The sequence below is a fragment of the Ursus arctos genome, unplaced genomic scaffold (genome assembly GCF_023065955.2).
Source record: "Ursus arctos isolate Adak ecotype North America unplaced genomic scaffold, UrsArc2.0 scaffold_21, whole genome shotgun sequence".
Taxonomy (NCBI): Eukaryota; Metazoa; Chordata; class Mammalia; order Carnivora; family Ursidae; genus Ursus; species Ursus arctos.
The window spans coordinates 55,203,682-55,218,706 of NW_026622886.1; the positions used below are offsets into that span (position 1 = coordinate 55,203,682).

A 15,025-nucleotide genomic window follows, 5' to 3' on the forward strand; every position below is an offset into this window, starting at 1 on the left:
ACATGGAAAAATGTTCAAAATCATTAGCCATCAAGGAAATTCAAATCAAAACCACACTGAGATACCACCTTACGCCAGTTAGAATGGCAAAAATAGACAAGGCAAGAAACAACAATTGTTGGAGAGGATGTGGAGAAAGGGGATCCCTCCTACATTGTTGGTGGGAATGCAAGTTGGTACAGCCACTCTGGAAAACAGTGTGGAGGTCCCTTAAAAAGTTAAAAATCGAGCTACCTTATGATCCAGCCATTGCACTACTGGGTGTTTACCCCAAAGATACAGACGTGGTGAAGAGAAGGGCCATATGCACCCCAATGTTCATAGCAGCAATGTCCACAATAGCTAAATCGTGGAAGGAGCCGAGATGCCCTTCAACAGATGACTGGATTAAGAAGTTGTGGTCCATATATACAATGGAATATTACTCAGCTATCAGAAAGAACGAGTTCTCAACATTTGCTACAACATGGACGGCACTGGAGGAGATAATGTTAAGTGAAATAAGTCAAGCAGAGAAAGACATCTATCATATGATTTCTCTCATCTATGGAACATAAGAACTAGAATGATCAGTAGGGGAAGAAAGGGATAAAGAAAGGGGGGGTAATCAGAAGGGGGAATGAAACATGAGAGACTATGGACTATGAGAAACAAACTGAGGACTTCAGAGGGGAGGGTGTGGGGGAATGGGATAGGCCGGTGATGGGTAGTAAGGAGGGCACATATTGCATGGTGCACTGGGTGTTATACACAACTAATGAATCATCGAGCCTTACATCGAAAAGCGGGGATGTACTGTATGGTGACTAACATAATATAATAACAAATCATTATAAAAAAAAAAGTGTCTATGAATGCATAGGGAAAGGGTCACCTACTTTACTCAAGGAGAGAACACTCTATGTGAAAGCATCTTGCACCTCACATCTGGTGTCATGAAGTGGGAGCATTGTGCCAAACGGTGTCTGCAAGCATCAAGATAATGCCCTTCATTTAACGACGTAAGAACACTACACAGAAAGCATCTCTCAACTCACATCAGTCATGAGGAGGAAAGCCCTTCAAAAAGGTTGTGTGAAAACGAAAGGAAAGTGCCATCAGTCAATTCAGTGAACCATGTTTTTGTAGAGACAAGGCAACGTTGATCAGTGAAAACACCAGGGTTTACCAATACGTGTGTTGAAACTTAAGGAAACAGCCATAGACGTAATCTCAGGAAGAAGAGGGTATGGAAAGGGTTTTCCAAGTCCCATAAACTGTCATGATGATGGAAGCATGTGTCTGATTGGGAATAAAAGCATAAGGAAAGGGACGTGAACCAATCTTAGGAAAGAACATTGTACCAAAGCCATCTTTGAAGTCACGTCTTCGGTGGTGAAGATGAAACCATTTGTACAGGTGCCTAAGAAAACATAAGGAAAGTGCCATATACTGAATCAATGAAGGAACACCGTAGAGAAACCATCTGGCATCTCACAGTCCTCTGTCATGAAAATGGAAGCATGTGCAAAAGTGTGTAAGAAAGAGACACATAATGCTCCTGGAGCATTCAGGGGCCGCTGGTGGCTGGCGGTGTTAGAAACACAAAGGACAGAGACACACTGGCCCTGTAGGTGAGAGCTGGGATGCCAGGTGTGGGGCTCACATCCCGGACAGTGCAGGGTTGAGCAGCACCAACAGAAACAGAGTTAAAGTGGCCAGAACATCAGTGGAGAACTGTCCGCAATCCCTCTGAGACAGAGGATGAAATTTGGCCACTGCTGCTCTGGCTCTCAGAAGAGGCACAGCAAAACACCAGGGAAAGCCGCCAGAGAACAAAAGCCTGGAAATACCGAATTACTCTGTGCCCATCCCCATCCCCCCTTGCAGGGGACACAGAGACTATACCCAAACAGGGTTAACCTTAATATCGGCTTGGCAGGCCCCTCCCCCAGAAGGCAGGCTGAAAAATCAAGAAGCCCACATCCCTAAGATCCCCATAAAACAAGGGCTCATGGCCTGGGTCCCAGTCAATAATTTGGGCTCTGGACAAACCCACAACTTCTCATTAGAATGTCTAGAAGGAGAAATCCACCCCAGCAAAGAAAAGAAAATGAGTCTGTGGCTTCTGCCACAGAACTAATGGATATGGACATAACCAAATTATCAGAAATGGAATTCAGAGTAACAAAGGTGAAGATGGTGTGTAGACTTGAAAAAGTATTAACGAAAATATTGATGATAATATAGAATCTCTAAGGGCAGAAATGAGACCAAATCTGGCAGAAATTTAAGTAAAAAAATAACAAATAACGTACAGTATCTTTGCTCAGTGTAGAATTCCTATCGTAAGTGGTTGTGGCAACGTAAAGAACATGCCATAAACTAATCTGTAAGAAACAACAGTGTACAAGAACAAATTAGCCCTAACACCATCATTCGTGAACATGGAAGCATTAACGAAAATGGTCGTGGAAGCCTACGAAAGTGCAAAACACGTATCTCTGAGAGACAACACTATACAAGGAAAGACCAATGAACACCATCTTTCATGATTATGGAAGCATGAATGAAAAGGTTCTGGAATTACCAAGACTTTGCCCCATCCTTTAGGTAATAAACCACCGTGTACAGGAAAACACCTTCAACTCATATCAACCTCCTCAATAGTGATCCCAACTCAACACTGGGTGTGTTGGCCTAGGGAAATGTCCACATACTTAGAGATAAGAAACAACGGTGTCAGCATAATTCCCTTCAAGTCACATCAGACTTCCCTGAAGATGGAAGGAGGAATCAAAGTGGTTATGGTACCGTTAGGAAAGGCCTTCGAACATAAAGCTGAGAAAAAACAGTGTACAGGAACCCTCTTACAACATACAGTATCTTTGGTTAATGTGGAATCTCTATCGTAAGTGGTTGTGGCATCGTAAAGAAAATCCTTAAGCTTTTTTATATGAAACAACAGTGTACAGGAACCCGCTTAGCCCTAACATCATCCTTCGTGAATATGGAAGCAGTAACCAAATTGGACGTGAAAGCCTGACTAAAGTGCCAAACACTTATCTCTGAGACACAACACTATACAAGGAAAGACCAATGAACATAATCCTTCACAAGTAAGGAAGAATTAATGAAAAGGTTCTGGAATCTCGGGGACTCTGCCCAATCCTTATTGCTAATGAACCACTGTGTACAGGAAGACACCTTCAACTCACATCAGCCTCCTCAACACTGATCCCGATTCAATTTTGGCTCTGTAGGCCTAGGTAAAGGTCCACATACTTATAGCTAAGAAACAATGGTGTCAGGATAATGCCCTTCAAGTTACATCAGCCTTCCTGAAGATGGAAGCAGGAATCTAGGTGGTTATAGTACCATTAGGAAAAGCCTACTGAAATATACCTGAGAAACCACAGTGTACAGGAAATATATTACAACGTACAATTTTTTGTAAGTGGTTCTGGCAACATAACTACAATGCCAAAAATTTATCTGTAAGAAACAGTGTACGGGAACCCACTTAGCCCTGACATCATTAATAATGAGTATGGAAGCATTCACCAACGTGGTCGTGGAGCCTTACGAAAGTGCCAAAAACTTATCTCTGAGACACAACAGTATACAAGGAAAGACCAATGATTTCTCAACATTTGCTGCAACATGGACGGTACTGGAGGAGGTAATGCTAAGTGAAATAAGTCAAGCAGAGAAAGACAATTATCATATTTTTTCTCTCAATTATGGAACATAAGAACTAGGAAGATCGGTAAGAGAAGAAAGGGATAAAAAGGGGGGGTAATGAGAAGGGGGAATAAAGCATGGCAGATAATGGACTCTGAGATAGAAACTGATTGTTTCAGAGGGGTGAGGGGTGAGGGAATGGGAGAGGCTGGTGATGGGCATTAAGGAGGGTACGTATTGTATGGTGCACTGGGTGTTATACGCAACTAATGAATCATTGAAATTTACATCAAAAACAAGGGATATACTGTATGGTGACTAACATAAAATAATTTAAAAAACACTAAAAAAAAGAAAATAGGGGGTTATGAATCACCAAAGGCACGCATACATATATCTAAGAAACAACAGTGTATAGGAAAGAACCCCTTACAATGGATATCAGCATTCACGCATATGGAAATATGATCCAAGGTGGAGGTGGAATTAGAGGGAAAGGACCACATACATATCCCAAGACAATACCACTTTAGAGAATAGCATTAACAATTAACATCATCTTTCATGAATATGGAAACATTAATGAAAAGTTTTTATTTTTTATTTTTATTTTTTAAAGATTTTATTTATTTATTTGACAGAGATAGAGACAACCAGCGAGAGAGGGAACACAAGTAGGGGGAGTGGGAGAGGAAGAAGCAGGCTCATAGCAGAGGAGCCTGATGTGGGGCTCGATCCCATAACGCCAGGATCACGCCCAGAGCCGAAGGCAGACGCTTAACCGCTGTGCTACCCAGGCGCCCCTAATGAAAAGTTTGTAAATCTTGAGGACCGTGCCCCAACCTTTTGGTAATATACCACCGTATACAGGAAAACACCTTCAACTAATATCAGCCTCCTCAACACTGATCCCTATTCAAGATTGGGTGTGTACGCCTAGGGAAAGGTCCACATAATTATAGCTAAGCAACAACAGTGTCAGGATAATGCCTTTCAAGTCACATCAGCCTTCCTAAAGACGAAAGCATCGGTCAAGGTCACTAGGGTACCCTCTGGTAAGGCCTACGAACATAAAGCTGAGAAACAACAGTGTACAGGAGCCATCTTACAACGTACAATATCTTTGGTTAATGTGGCATCCTTATCGTAAATGGTTGTGGCAATGTAATGAAAAGGCCATAAACTTATCTGTAAGAAACAACAGTGTACGGGAACCCACTTAGCCCTAATATCAAAATTCATGAATATGGAAGCATTAACCAAAATGGTTGTGGAAGCCTGACAAGAGTGCCAAAAACTTATCTCTGAGACGCAACACTATACAAGGAAAGACCAATGAACATCATCTTTCAAGAGTAAGGAAGATTTTACCATAGTGGTCTTGAAACATGAAATTTGTGCCCCATTCTTGTACGTAATAGATAGCAGTGTCTTTGAACCGTCCTCCAATTAAAGCAACCTCCTGCATAGGGATCCCTTCGCAAAATTGTGTTGCAGTCCTAGGGAAATGACCACACCCTTCTCTCTAGGAAACAACAGTGTCAGGATAATGTCTACCAATAATATCACTGATTAGAAATAGGGAAGCATGACTCAAAGTGGTTGTCGAAGCTTTAGGAAAGGTCTAAGTACATATCTGTAAGAAACAACAGTGTATAGGGACTGCCCTCAGCTAAAATCACCCTCATGATTATACAATCCTTCAGAAAATAGGGTGTGTATGAATCACCAAACCGCATACATATATCTAAGAAAAAACCATGTAGAGGATAGAACCCTTTACAATGAACATCACCATTCACGAATATGGAAACATGAACCAAGGAGGAGGTAGAATCAGAAGAAAAGGACCACATACCTATCCCTTGACAACACCACTTTACAGAATAGCATTAACAATTAACAGCATCTTTCATGAATATGGAAGCATTAATGAACAGTTTCTTGAATCTTGAGGACTATTCCCCATCCTTATTGGTAATGAACCACCGTGTACAGGAAAACACCTTCAACTAACATCAGCCTAATCAATACTGATGCCTATTCAACATTGTGTGTGTAGGCCTAGGGAAATTTTCCCATACTTATAGCTAAGAAACAATGGTGTGAGGATAATGCCCTTCAAATCACATCAGCCTTCTGAAGATGGAAGCATGAATCAAGGTGGTTATGGTTCCATTGGGTAAGTCCTCCGAACATATAACTGAGAAACAACAGTGTACAGGAACCATCTTACAACATACAATATATTTGGTTAATGTGGACTCCCTATCATAAGTGATTGCAGCAACCTAACCAAAGTGCCATAAACTTATAGGTAAGAAAGAACATTGTACAGGAACCCACTTACCCATAATATCATCATTCATGAATATGGAAGCATTCATCAAATTGGTCACGGACACCTGATGAAAATGAAAAACACTTATCTCTGAGACACAACACTATACAAGGAAAGACACAACACTATACATGGCTGCCATTTGGGACTCCAGAAAGCACTCTGAGACGGGGAAACCTCAGGGAACACCTGACCCAAGCCCAGACGAAACCAATTCCAGCAGATTCCTGGCCCCTAAACACTGTGCCAACAGTCTCCCCAACCCACTCTCCTCAGACCCGATAGGGTCGCAGAGCCAGCCGATTGAGATTTCCATCCTCCTAGGGCCTGACATTAACATTAGGTTGGGTTCTCAGGGTTTCACTCCTAGAGACACAGCACAAAGATATAGGTATTGGGGAAGCCTGAGCCCGATTGGGGCCAAAGCATGCCACACAGAAAGAAAAGAGTGCCATCTGGGACTCTAGAGGCTATTAGGAGCAGGAGAAATCTGCATATCCCACACAGTCAATCCCGTCCAGCTCCCGCATTCAGGAGACCCTTGGATGAAAACCCTGAGCCTTCCTTTCTCCACAACCCACCTACTCAAATCAGGACACGGCAATGCTGAGTTCAAAACCAAGATATGGTCTTTCCCATGCTCCTGAGCCCTAAGCCAAATGCTCCGTTGGGTTCCCAGAGACCATTCCAGGAGCCAAGCACCAAACACACAGGGACTGGGGAAACCTGAGCCACATTGGTGAATCAGCATGCCACAGAGAGGGAAACCGTACCATTTGGACCTGCAGAGGAAGAGAAATAAGAATGCCTACCTGATCCAATCCCAGCGAGACACCACTTCCACAGACCCCCTGTGGGCAACTCCTGTGTCTGACATTCAACCCAAAGCACACCCTCCTCTTAGGCCCCTGGAATCTCACATCGGATGGCTCATCTGAACAGCCATACACCTAGACCCGTGCCCTTACTACACGTTGAGTAGTGTGAGGTCCATTCCGAGACATCTAGCTCCAAGGACCAGGGAATGGGGACTGCTGAGCAATGTCAGGACACAAAGCCTGCCACACAGAAGGAAAGGTTGTCATCTGGGACTCCAGAAAGCACTCTGAGAAGGAGAAACCTCAGGGAACACCTGACCAAAGCAAAGAGAAAATCACTTCCAGTGGATTCCTGACCCCTAAACACTGTGCCGACAGTCTCTCCAGCCCACTCTCCTGAGCCTCAACAGGGTGGCAGAGCCAGTCGATTGGGCTTTGCAGCCTCCTAGGGCGTGACACTCACCATAGCTTGGGTACTCAGGGGTCCACTCCTAGAGAGATGGCACAAAGATAGGGATTTGGGAAACCTGAGCCCTATCTGAGGCCTCAGCATGCCACACAGAAAGAAAACGTACCATCTGGGATGCAGAGGTATTCGGGGGCTGAAAAATCTGCATATCCCACTGAATCAATTCTAGCTGGCTCCCGCATTCAGGGTCCCCTTGGACGAAAACCCTGAGCCTTCCCTTCTCCACAACCCACCTACTCAAATCAGGACACAGCAATGGTGAGCTCAAAACCAGGAGATGGTCCCTCCCAGGCTCCTGAGCCCTAAGCCAAATGTTCCGTTGGCTTCCAAGAGGTCTTTCCAGGAGGCAAACACACAGCGACTGGGGAAACCTGAGTCATACCTGCAAATCAGCATGCCATGCAGATGGAAACTGTGCCATTTGGACCCACAGAAGGAATGCAGAGCAGAAGTTATGAATTCCCAGCTGTTCCAAACCCAACGAACCCCACATTCAAAGCCCCCCTGCCTGCAACTGCTGTGTTTCAGATGCAACCCAAATCATGCCCTACTCTTGGCCCCTGGAAGGTCGCATCTGCTGGCTGATCTTTAGGGTCATGCCCCTAGACCCACGCCTTAATTCTAGTTTGGGGTCTGTTAGGTTTATTCCCATACGCCTGACTCCAAAGCACAGGGATCAGGTACCACTGAGCAATGTTAGGCAGTAGCCTGCCACACAGAACTAAAATATGCCATTTGGGACTCCAGAAAGTTTTGCGAGAAGAAACCTAAGTGAACACCTGACCTAAGCCCAGCGAATCTCCACTTTCAGCGGAACTCTAGGCCCTCATCCGTGACACTGGCACTCTCCTCAGCCCCCAGGTCAGTTTGTTTAGAGCCGGTCAATCGGGCTTTCCATCCTCCCCTCCATGACAGTAATCATAGGTTGGATTCTGAGTAGTCCACTCCCAGAGGTCTGCCTCCAAAGATACGGAGATGAAGAAGCCTGAGTCATACCTAAGGCCTCAGTATGCCACCCAAAGCGAAACCGTTTTATTTGGGACTCCAGAAAGGAGGTCGAGGGGGAGAAATCCTAATTACTTCTGTACTTGATTACCTCGATCCCCCACATTCACTGGCTCATGGGCACAAACCCACTGCTTCACACTCACCCCAATCCATGCCATCAATCCCCGCCCCCACCGTGGAAATTCTGGACACATCCACCCTATTGGAACTCTCATTCTCCTATGCCTTACCCCTAACCCTAGATTTGGTGTGAGAGGTCCATTCTGAAAAGGCTGGAGTGGGAGACATGGATCCTGAGGGCGGACCTGTGGCCCCCCTCCAAGGCCGGGCATCATCCTTGCCTCACAGGGGATCCATGAAAGTGCTCTATCAGATGACTGATGGGGCTCCCTCCTGAAGAACTCAGACACAGAAAGGCAATTACAGATGCTCACATGTACATACAACATGGGGAAAGAAATTACTGAACACATAGATATGGAGAATAGATTTGTGGGTGCCTGATTCAGAGGAGGATGGGAAGGGTGAAGGTGGTCAAAGATACAGGTTTGTGTGTTAAAATCCGACAGCCATGGAATGTTCTGTGCAGCATGGAGACTAAAGTGAACCCCGCAGGATGGGGTACAGGTTCCCCAGCTCTTTGAAAGTACAGTACTCCTAGGAAACCTTTCAGAGCAGAAAGGGTGTAAAGAAGGAATGACCATTAATTAATATGGAAAAATTAGTGACCATGCTCAGACTCCTAAATTTACTTATTGTTGGCATTTCTCAGGACCCAGGACACAATTCCTAATGGATGCCGAAAATAAATGGAGAGAAAGCACAGCAGATGCTCACAAACAGAATTCAAAGCGCTGGTGGCTGGACACGGAGAGCGGTTTACAGGAAGGAGCTGGTTACGGTGCACACTGCGTCTGTCGTGCTTCTCCCCAAACAGATGCTGAATGCAAAGCTCACCGTTCAACTATTTTCATAAGGAACATCCTCTTCAGGTTTCTTCCCATTAGTGAAACCAGGTGATAACGGAGATCTTTCCAAAAAGCCAAGTGTCTTCCCATGAACTTTTAAAAAATGGGGAATACTTATACTTCACCGTTGCTGAGGGAGGAGATGTGAAAGCTTCTCCTGGAAACAAACCTCAGCAGATCCACCCAGAAAGGCACCTTCCTCAGCATGCCGAACGCGGACTACCTCCTACCCCCAGATACCTTCTCCTTCCCCTCGCTCAGGACAACCCACAACAGCTGGGAGCTACCCCAGTTCCTCCTTTCTCCCATCCTCAATATCTAAGCTGTCGGCAAATCCTGTGAGCTCCATCTTCAAGACGTACCCACCGTAGGACTCACCACTCCTTTCAAGGCCCCCTGTCTGGACCACACTGGAGCCCATCTCTTGCCTGAGTTCCTGGAAAAGAGTCATCATTGACCTCCCTTGCCCAACCTCAACCCTCTGTCATCTGCTCTCAACCCTGCAGCCAGGATGACCCAGTGAAACAGGGTCCCATGGGGTCACAGCCCTGCTATGGCTTTCTGTCACTCTGTCACCTTGATGATGCAAGTCCTAAGCTGTCGCCTGTGGTCACAGGGCCATCTTGTAGCTCATGGATGCACCTGGTATGCTCCTTCCCTGGGGCCTTTGCACATGCTTTCCATTCTGTTTAGAATGCTCTTCATGTGATATCACTGACCTTCCCTAGATCTTGACTCAAGCATCACCCTCCTAGTGAAGTACCACCTGACCCCTATGTGAATACCAAACACCATCCCCACCTTCCCTTCAGCACCCCCAGTCCTGTCTCCTCCTTTATATTTCCATAGCACTTATTTTAATCTCCAGTTCATCTTGGCAGGGAAGAAACTGAGGCATCAACTGATGGCTTCATCACCTACTGCTCCCAATTTCCTGGTCCAAAGTCCAGGGGAAAAGGTGCCCCAGGACTCTTACACAGCCAGGATGCCCGGGACGAGGGGGTCCATCCACCTCCTGCACCCTGAACACCATCAGGTAAGGGAGCCATATGAGGAATTCACCTGTACACGAAACCTGAAACCAGAAACCTTCCTCGATGACAGGTGAGCACACACATTCACTCCTCTTCCCTGAGGTGCTCATCCAAGAAACCTGAGCAGAGATGCTGCCCAGAGCCCAAATATCCCTCTGGCCAAAATCCTGGGAAACAGACATCTGATCTCAGCACCCTGCCAGGCTTGGATCCGCTCAGTGAGTCCTAAGACCCAGAGACTTCTTTCCACTCCAGCTCAATCCTTCTCACAGAGAAGCAAACTCCAGCCTCACAAACGTGCTCATCATTAGCTCTGGAATTCCCTGGGTTGTGTCTACACCGGCCCACACAGTGGTCCCATGCAGAACACTCCACAAATGTCCTAGGTTTACAAGCCACTTTCAAGCTGCCCTTAGAAAGGCAGAAACTGGCCCAATTAGGCAGACCAGCCAAGTGTCTCGATGTGCTGCAAACTCGGACAACATCCTCCCTGAACACCAATGCTTCCGAGTCCAAGCGTCCAAACTTCGCTCACTGGGCACTGAGAACCATGTAAGCATGAACACTGCTCTTTCGATTCACTGACCTCCCAGGCCTTCCAATCAGAACCAAGCTCCAGTCACCACTCTATTTTCCCTTCAGAGAGAGAGGTCAAATGATGGAATAAAACACTCCCTGTGTACAGCACACTTTTATCCACATAGAATTCCTTGGTCTTTCTCATTCGGGCAGCCCTACAAGACCCACACCAATGAGAGATACCACAAGTTCAATCATCACGTATATATTTGACCTTGTGTTCTTTCTTTTGATAATTTTATTTCAAAGTCAATGTCTCTCTTGCTTCTTAAAATAATAATAATAATTAATAATCATGATAATGATGATGATGATATGGTCACCTAAGGATTTGGATCTCCATTGCCCGATGGCATGGCTCTTGTCCAGATAAGGATGAAGACAAAACCTCAGCCCATAAAGCAAAGCCCACAACCTCAGGGATCCCGACACGCCTCATGGGTGAAGAGTTCCGATGCTACATGGACGTGTCTGAGTCCAAATGATACAGGCAAACTCCAGCATTCATTCTGTTTTCTTCATTAATTCCCCAGCTCAAGTCGCAAGTGACTCACCGGGTCAAGCTTCCAGAGCCCTGGATGGGTCTCCAGGTAAGCACCCCCACCCCGGGGGGGGGACATGAACACCAACAAAGGATTCTTTTAATATTTCACAAGACTGTTTTCCCATTCTTTAATTAAACTGGGAAATAAAAACGCACAGATAGCCCCTTCTACTAGCCGGTCCGATTCACTTCACTGGTCGATATAAGAGCAGGAAATAAAAGAGTTACGGATTTTCTGAGGACCCATCATGTCCACCACTTCAGGTTTGAAACTTCACACACATGCAAGGAAAGAAGCTCCAGCAAACATCTCGGCCTGGCAACTCTGACTGCCTGAATTGGAGTGACAGGGACAAACGATGATTCTGTGTGTGCTGGCTGAGGCTGGTGGCCCTGAAGAAGGGACTCGGCCAGCTCTCCACCTGTGCCTCAACTGTCCTCAGCCAGGAACCAGCTCACAGCCCTCACCTGTCACAACGTTCACATGGGAGACCACAGCCACCCCAGGAGCGCGCCCAGCCCATACCCTGCTGCAGAATGCACTCAGCTCTCCTCTGGGACCCGTCACCTCTACCCAGACCTGGAACCCCCATCTGCTGCAAAGCTCCAGGATTCCCCCTCTTCTTCCACAATTACACTGGCCCAAGGCTTTCCTGAGAAAGGGAGAAGGCTACCTAATGAATGGTTCACACCTTCTTTCCCTTTCTTTCGTATTTATCTCCACTTACCTTCCTACCTGTGCAAACTGTTAAGTGATGTATGCATGGAACATGAACGTGTTCTGAGATCTCAATCTTTCATTGCAGCCTTCTCAGGCCTCCTTATGCAATAAAATACCATATCCCTAGGACAGGGAGTTTTAAAATTATTATTTACAGAATAATAGAGCCCAAATCACCTCGTTTTTAGTTGCTCTTCAATAGGCAGAACAGTTTCTGTGTAAAAAGACTTTCCACAGATATGACCTCCCATCAATTTCTTTATTTTCTTTTTTAAATTTTTTTTTATTATGTTATGTTAGTCACCATACACTACATCCTTAGTTTTTGATGTAGTGTTCCATGATTCATTGTTTGCGTACAACACCCAGGGCTCCATGCAATACGTGCCCTCCTTAATACCCATCACCGGCCTATCCCAATCCCCCACCAAACCCCTCTGAAGCCCTCAGTTTGTTTCCCAGAGTCCATAGTCTGTCGTGGTTCATTCCCCCTTCTGTTTACCCCACCCTTCATTCTTCCCTTCCTTCTCCTACTGAGCTCCCTGCTATTTCTCCTGTTCCATGAATGAGTGAATCCGTATCAAAATTGCCTTTCTCTGCTTGACTTATTTCACCTTCCAGCAATCTCATAAGGAGGAAACAGAAACTCTGTGGGATAACCTGACTCACCGGCGTCAAGCAAGTAGTTCCAGAACTCAGCCCAGGGCTCCCGTCACCAGGCCCCTTGAAGCCACCAGCATGACTCTATCCAAAAGAATTCCCAAAGACTCTCCTTCTGACTGCACCACCAAAGAAATGACAGAGAGAATATGGCACCTCAAAATATTGAGTTGATACATCTAGTAAAGCTAGATAGTCAAGCTTAACTTTTAAACAGGAAAAGGCTGCTTTAAATAATTTTGAATTTTCCCTCGACCCTCATTGTAATTCTTGGGATGAAAAGACTAATCAGTGATGAAACATCACCTTTGACAAATGACAAGACATCATCCATATCTGTATCTGACGACAAAAAGCCATCTAACCCTAAATGGTGGCCACTCACCCATATCGTAGGCCCAACTGAATAAACACTGTTAGATGTATATCTTAAAAATACACAAAGAGTAAATCTAACCTTCCCTTTCTAATGAAAGAGTGTTTCTAGGAAACAGCTGTTCAAAATACATTCATAAGCAGTCAATGAACAGAGAAAATGGGATCCCCTGCAAAGTGCTCTAAGTTCAGAAACTAAGTACCTCCTTCACCAAATTCAGAACACTGACACTATTACTAAAGTTTTACTTCATGGCTCAACTAGAGAAAAGAGAAAAGCCCAGGAGATAGTGGGTTAATGAGAGGTGTTACCTCCAGTCCTGACGTGGATATGACATTTCTCCAAATGGAACTGCCGCTTTCTCTGAATGCTGGTGTCCTGTGTCAAGCTGCCTCACTGACTCAGATGCAGATGTTCAAAACCTCGGGTCTCACGGAGCCAGAGAAGAGAAGTGTTGTCAGGTGGGGAGAAGGCGGCTCCTCGGACCTAAAGCCAGCATGCCTGCTGCAGTTTCTGGGAGAAGGGAAACACAGACTTGTCTTTTAGTAGTAATTATCTTCCAGCCCATTGCCACCATTCCCAGGGAACAGGCAGCACAATGCTGAAGTTGGGTAACGGCTCTGGGGTTTCCTAGTGCCACACATGTGCCTGAAGGAACAGGGAACACCCTGCTGAACTTGGGGAACTGCTCAAGGTCCATTACCTGCACTGTGTCAGGGGACAGGGGCACCGCACTGAAGTTGGGGACCGTGCGGTCCTTACTCTCGCTCTTGCTGGGGAACAAGTGAAACCCTGGAATGTCTGTGACCAATACCACAAAAGCTCTGCTGAGCAGGTGCCCTGGAGTCCATGGGTTTGCTATGTAAGGCCAGTTGACAGAGAGTAGGCAGAAGAGACTATCAAGGGAAAAAGAAAACTCAACTGAATCTCCAAATGAACTCCCTCCACATGCCCTTCCAGAACCCCACCTCTCACCTGGGGTGCCCCTACTCCCAGACCATGCCCCACACAGGCACACAGCATGCATTCACTCAGCCAGGAACTCCACACTTTGAATCTCTCAGAGCTCCCCTTCCCTGGTTCCCAGTCTGCATCTTAGGTCTGCTCTGGGTTTGCCCCCCGAGACGTAGCTCCACCCCCATGGGGTGATTGGTTTGGGAGTGTGCGGTTTCCATCCCCTTGAATGCGGGGCAACCGGCCCCATGACTCACAACTCTGGGAGTGCAAGGGGTCCAAGACCTGCCTCCTTGGCTCAATGCCCAGCGCAGGCATGACTGTGATCACGGGCAGGGCCCCAAGCGTGCGCGCGTGCGCGCGCGCGCGCACACACACACACACACACACACACACACACACTGCCCCTTCCGCGGACCCCTCTAGCTGCAGAACACCCTCAGAGCCCTGCCCCTTCCCTTCTGCACCAACCCTTCCTACAGGTGTGTGCCTGGATTCTGGCTAGGTCAGCTGCTCTCAGACTGTTCCAGCTTTGGGCTTTAGGAAATGGCAATGCTTTCATGCATGTCCAAGGCAATTTTAAGCCCCAAAAGGAATGCTCCAAGCGGGAATAGCTTTGCCTTCTTGTCTCACCCATGGAGTGGATAGTGCTTCTCAGACCTTCAAAGCATCCTTCTAGGATGAGCCCATTTGTGCTGCAATCTATATACACATGCTTGGTTCTGCAGGGTAGGGGCCAGGAGGAACAGCCGGCCTTCTGTGCTGTCACGGTTGTGAACCAGGAACATTTATTTTTCACTTGAAAAGAAAACATAGTGTTATTGTCAACACTAAAGGAAGGAACATTTTAAAACATTTTAGAGAGAAATGAAGAGAGTTTTATTCAAACC

The 15,025-nt window shown here is 46.2% G+C and overlaps 1 long non-coding RNA gene across 2 annotated transcripts in view; it reads right to left on the reverse strand.

The window, feature by feature from the left end:
- Nucleotides 1–13,523, reverse strand: part of LOC130544492 (uncharacterized) — a 33,826-nt gene extending 20,303 nt beyond the window's left edge. Inside the window, exons 1-3 of one of the 2 annotated variants that reach the window (XR_008960804.1) lie at nucleotides 13,493–13,523; nucleotides 12,815–12,924; nucleotides 12,158–12,268 (exon numbers count right to left, since the gene is read on the reverse strand). This is a non-coding gene — a long non-coding RNA (uncharacterized LOC130544492). Of the gene's footprint in view, nucleotides 1–12,157; nucleotides 12,269–12,814; nucleotides 12,925–13,492 lie in introns of those variants that run through there. The other variant, XR_008960803.1, reaches the window with a different exon arrangement.
- Nucleotides 13,524–15,025: the final 1,502 nt, after the last annotated feature.